Below are 5648 nucleotides of genomic sequence, written 5' to 3'. Positions count from 1 at the left end.
CCGGGCCACAGGACGTCACAGAAAGCGGGTGGGAATTCACGCGCCTCCAGCCTATCCTTTGGGGCACACTTGACAGGGTACCGCCTCCTTTTAAAGACACAGAAACCTTTTAACTGGCAAAGGAGTTAGCCCAACCCAGGAAGACAGGTTGTAAAGGCTGAAGGGCTTTTGACCAAAACTGCAAATTGAATTTTGAAAGATTAGCTGGCCCTCATTAATTCATAAACCAGGTCATATAAGTATAGTTTGCTCAAGACCAGAGGACAGGCGCTTAGGGAACACATGTCCCATAACATGAAGTTACCTGCCTGCGTGTGTAGCTTCAAAATAATATTTTACACCCTTCCAACTCCTGAATCAGCAGGTTGCCACGCACCCAATTAATGTTTGTCGAATGAATGAATTTCCAGGATCTTTGATTCTGTGCCTGTGGAATTGTACGGCTATATACAAGACACAGACCGTGAACCACGCTTGGTGACTCACCCTGCATACAAGCTCATTATTGCTGAACATCAAACAGAGGAATATGTATCATTCAGAGATTCATTCATTCACCAGCCCTTGACCGCTGGAAGACGGTGCTCTGGGTGGGGAAAGGGGGCTCCAGTGAATTGTATGCGGCCCTTTTATAAGTATTAATACTTCCTGGAGCATGTATTAAGTAGTTCCACACCACACTCTCACTCCCCTGCTCCAGGCACCAGGCTAGGCTCTTGAATAGACAAACATCTGTATCTTCCAAGTGCATATCATTTACTGGTTGGGGAGTTTGGGGTCAATCAAGACTCAAAGGGCCATAATAATAAAAGCTAATTTTTACTGAGTACTTACTGTGTATCCAGCATCATCCAAAACTCTCAAACTGGGCTTCCCTGGTGGCGCAGTGGTTGAGAGTCCGCCTGCCAATGCAGGGGACACGGGTTCGTGCCCCGGTCCGGGAAGATCCCACATGCCGCGGAGCGGCTGGGCCCGTGAGCCATGGCCGCTGAGCCTGCGCGTCCGGAGCCTGTGCTCCGCAACGGGAGAAGCCGCAACAGTGAGAGGCCCGCGTACTGCAAAAAAAAACAAAACAAAACTCTCAAACTATATTATCTTAATTTTCTCACAACTAGTTTATGGCGGTAGGTCCTATTATCCTTGTTTTACAGACAAGGAAACTGGGACACAGGGAAATTAAGCTACTTGCCCACATTGACCCAGCACACAGTGGGATTCAATCCCAGGCGGCCTGACTCCAGAGCTGGGTTTGAATTTGCTCTGCTGAGGAACAATGCCCGTGTTTGCAGGGGCTGTGTACTCCCGGTGCCTCTTTTTGCACTTGGAGAGTTTCTGCTCTGTGTTTTTACAGCCAAGGAAGCTAGAGAGGTGACAGGCACAGCGAAGTGCTACTCAGCTAGGAAGAGGCTCAGCTGGGGTGGATCCCAGACTTCTGACTCCTCATCCAGTGCTTGGTCCAGACTGTGTTAGGTAGGCTTCACTCGCTGGAGGAATGACTGAGCCAGGTGTGGCCCCTGCAGGTGTGGGTGAGGTGTCTTTGCTGAGGAGAGCCGGGAAGGACCTGCGAGGGCATTGCCTGGGGCTTGGTCTCAGGCTTAACCCTGGTCAAGCCCACATCTGAGGCATCTGGGGCTTCCAGAAGGAGGGCTTCTAGGAACCCTCATGCTGGGCCATACTAAGACCTGGGCCTTTGGCCCATCTCATTCTCTCCCCAGGCCACAGCAGCTCCAACCCAAGCCAGCACTGGCATGTGCAAGGAGCGCTGAGCTGGAGTTCACAGGCAACCCTGAGCCCCAGGCTGGCTCTAGACTCTGCCGCTCACTGCTGTGTGGCCTCAGGTGACACCCAGGCCCTCTCTAGGCCACTGATTCCTCACTCAATGAAGAGATTGGACAATGTAGGCCATTAAAAGAAGATTTTAAAAAATATTTTTACTATTGAAGCTTTTAAACAAAAACACAATCTTACCCAGAATCTCAGTATATGGAAACTTTCCTCAACTGGGGCTCAAATGAGCAGGGAAAATGTAATCTCTTTAGTCTGTAACTAATCAGACATCTTCCTGAGCTCCCTAAAGTCTGGTTAGAAGAGAAAGAAAGCTTCCAAAGAGTTCAGCCAGTTTTCAAGCTGAGATGGAGCTGCAAATGTGAACCGTCTCTGTAGGGGCCGCCCCCTGGCTGGGTGTAAGCGTGTTCTTTCTGGAATGAATCTGCTCTCCTCTACCTGCTCCGCTTCTGCCTGGCCTCCAGGTGTCTGGGTTGGGGGGGGTGGGTGGGTCGGGGGATGGCTGTTATGACTTCACAGGTTTGGAGAGGGGTGTCTTGTCCTCCAGGAAAGGACCTGGGCACCTGGGTGCTGGACACCCCCAGACTTCGGGGCTGGGCTCTGTGGCCCCTGTGACTCATGGCCTGGCCTTTCTCAGGCTGGTCAGACCCAGAGAGCTCTCGCAGGTTGACCCCATTTTACTCCCTACAATGTGCCCACCCTTCTCATCCCCTCTCTCCCTCACTTCCCCACTTCCCCAGCACATGAGCATAAGAGGCTGGCTCCAAGGGCCCAGAACCTTCCCCATTTTTCCCACCTCTAAGCCTCTGCTCCTCCTGGAATGTCCTTTTCATGGGTTTCACTTGTCGAAGTCCCCCATCCTTCAAATTCTGGTTCCTCCTCCATGAAGACATCCCAGATTGCCAGGCTGGTCATGAATTCCTCTGAATTTCCACTACATCATCTCTGGCCTTCTGTGGTGCTGATCCTTTGCAGCTGTGATTTGGAGGGGGCAGTAGGACCTGGTAATTACAAGTAGGAGCAATGGCATGAGGTATATATTTGTGTTGTGATTGCCATGGCAATGCTCCTTGAGAAAGGCATACCTCTGTTTCCTCATCTGTAAAGTGAAGGTATTCATACCTATCTCAAAGGGCATTCGGGAGGACTCAATGAGATGATCATGAAAAGCACCTGACACTGTACTTGGTATCCAGTAAGTGCCCAATACATGTGGGCTTTGCCTGGTACTTACTGGGGCCTGAGTCTTGTTCATCTTGTGTGGCAAAGCCTAAAGAGGACAGGCAGGGATTTGCATGTGGCAGGAAGGAGCCCCAAGGAGGTTTGTGTCTTTGCCGGAAAGGAGGGTCATCTGCCCTCTCCCAAATCTATGTCCAGAGACTATGATGGGAGGATCTCAGGCAGCTGTACCCCTGTTGGCAGGAGCTGTTTCAGTGCAGACCCACCTTCTAGTGTTCTTTACGTTGTGCTGTTTCACGCACTTGACCTTCTCTGCTCTGCGAGCTGCAGGGCGGGGTGCTCTGCAGGACCCCCGGGTTGTAAGTTGGTTCACCTCCTCACAGGATGTCAATGCCGTCCTCCTGGCTGCCCCCTGCCCCTACCCTTCGCATCAGAGCCTGCAACTTTGAGCTGAAAACTTTGTTGAGATACAACGTGTGTGCTGTTTCACTGCTGGGAAGGGTGAGATAGAATCAGATTCCCCCTCCCCCTCCCTCACTCCGGGTCGCAGAGCTGTGGGCCAGCGCTGGAGTCAGTGGTCTACCCTGGCTCCCACTCCTAGGGGCATTGTTGAGAAAGAGGATTTTATTTTTAAGAAAAGTTCTTTCCAGAAAGAACAATGGAACTTGGGGGATTAGGGAATTGGGAGTTGGGGCTGACTGAATAGGGAGAACTTTCTGGAATTAGGGAAGGGGTGGAAGCAGGTGTCCCAGAACAAGAGGAAAGGCCTGTGTTCCCTGGGGGAACGCTGGACGCTGGCCTGGCTGGCCAAGACCCCTTTTGTCCCTCCATCCAAGGCGCATGTATGTTTGGGCAAAGACTGTGGCCACAGAACAAAAGACCCCTCACTCAACATTCAGCAAAGACTTATTGCACATCTACTGTGTGCTGGGCACCGACTATGCACATCTGTGCACAAAACTGACAGAAGTCGCTGGCCTCGCTCAGCTCCTGCTCTGGTGGGGTGGTGACCTCTGGCTCTCTGCACTGAATCTGTTGTCCAGACCACACAACCCCTATAGGGTGCGGGCAGGACAGGAGGGAGCCCCTTGGATGACTGAGATTTAATTTTCCACCAGGAGACACAGTGAGAGTTAATTTGTGGGGGGCGGGGGGGGGAACAAAAGGAATGTACCTGCCAGGCTGCTGTGGCTTTTCTAATGAGGCAAGAAAATCTGGAAGAGAAATAACCTTACAAGGCTCAGTTATACCACATCACAGCTCACTTTTCAGTTTAAACATAACCCACAGCCCTAGGAGGCTAATAGATAGGCCAGTTTTCCAGCCAACTGCCCATTTGTGGGTTCCTCCCAGGCCTGGGTTGTGAAAGCTAACGTTTCTCCAGTCTGGGTAGCAAATGCGCATAGCCCACACAGCCTCCTGGGCTGGGCAGGGAATACTCCCAGCTTCCATGGGAGGAGAAAGCGTTGGGTATGGTTGACAGAAAGCCAAGGCCACTGGGGGGTCCTGGGCTTGGCAAAAGGCTCCTGTCCCCGCCCCATCCTCACCTCCTTGAGGCGGGACAGAGAGCCTTGCCCCTGAAGGAGGCTGGAACATGTCCTAGCTAAAAGATCTGGGGCAGGTACATGACCTCTGTGATGGGCAGCCTCTAATGGTCCCCAACAACCCCACCTCCTGTGTTCATGCCCTTGTGTAATTCCCTCCCCTGGAGCATGGGCTGGACCTAATGACTTGCTTGTGACAAACAGAGTACAAGAGTGATGGAGTGTCATTTCTGAGACTAGGTTACCCAAAGACAGTGGCTTCTGTCTGGCTCACTGTCTCTTCTCTCTTACTTGCCATGCTGTAAACTGCCCTATGGGGAGGTCCGCAGGAGAAGGAGCTGAGGGAGGCCTTCAGCCAACAGCCAATGAAAAGTTGAGGGCCTTAGTCCAACAGGCTATGGGAACTTCATCTGCCAACAGCCACATGAGTGAGCTTGGAAACCAGTTCACCTCTGGTTGAGCCTCCAGATGAAACCACAGCCCTGGCTGACAGCTTGATTGAAGCCTTGTGGAGAGACGCTGAGCCAGAGGACCCAGCTAAGCCATGCCCAGATTCCTGACCCACAAGAATAATGAGGTAGTTAATGTTCATTGTTTTAAGCTAAGTGTTGGGGTGATTTGTTATGCAGCATTAGATGACTAATACAGCCTCTCTTGCTCTCAGCCTCAGTCTGCTCCTCTAGGAAGTGGTGTTAATGATACTCACATCTCTGGGTAATGGTGTGGGTGAAGCCAGCTCTGGGGTTACTTCCTCAAGCCCCCACTGGATGCAGAGTGGATGCTCCACAGCACCATTCCTTACTACTGCTTTAGTCACAGAAATCGATGTCTAACTGCAAACTCTGCAAGTGCTGGGAAGGAAGAGAACAGGGTGCTGTGGGACCAGTAACCCAGGGCTCTGGCCTTGTTCACGGGGAGAGAGAAGTCTTCTCAGAGGAGGTGAATTTTGACTGAGGTCTGAAGGCTGAGATGGAGGAGGGTTCATTTGTCCTTCTTTTCCCTGTCCCCAGCCTGTTAGTCTCTTTTTTAGCACTTTGTGATTTCCTGTCCTAGTATTTATCACAGTTCATCACCATTAATGTGTGTCTGCCTTGGGGAAGCTCCAAGCGGGTGGGGACCAGGTCACCACAGCACACCAAG

The sequence above is a fragment of the Delphinapterus leucas genome, chromosome 2 (assembly GCF_059928025.1).
Source record: "Delphinapterus leucas isolate spDelLeu-1000000601 "Yukka" chromosome 2, BTC_Dleu_Yukka2, whole genome shotgun sequence".
Taxonomy (NCBI): Eukaryota; Metazoa; Chordata; class Mammalia; order Artiodactyla; family Monodontidae; genus Delphinapterus; species Delphinapterus leucas.
The sequence above is the reverse complement of the archived record's forward strand: the minus strand, read 5'-3'. Positions refer to the sequence as shown.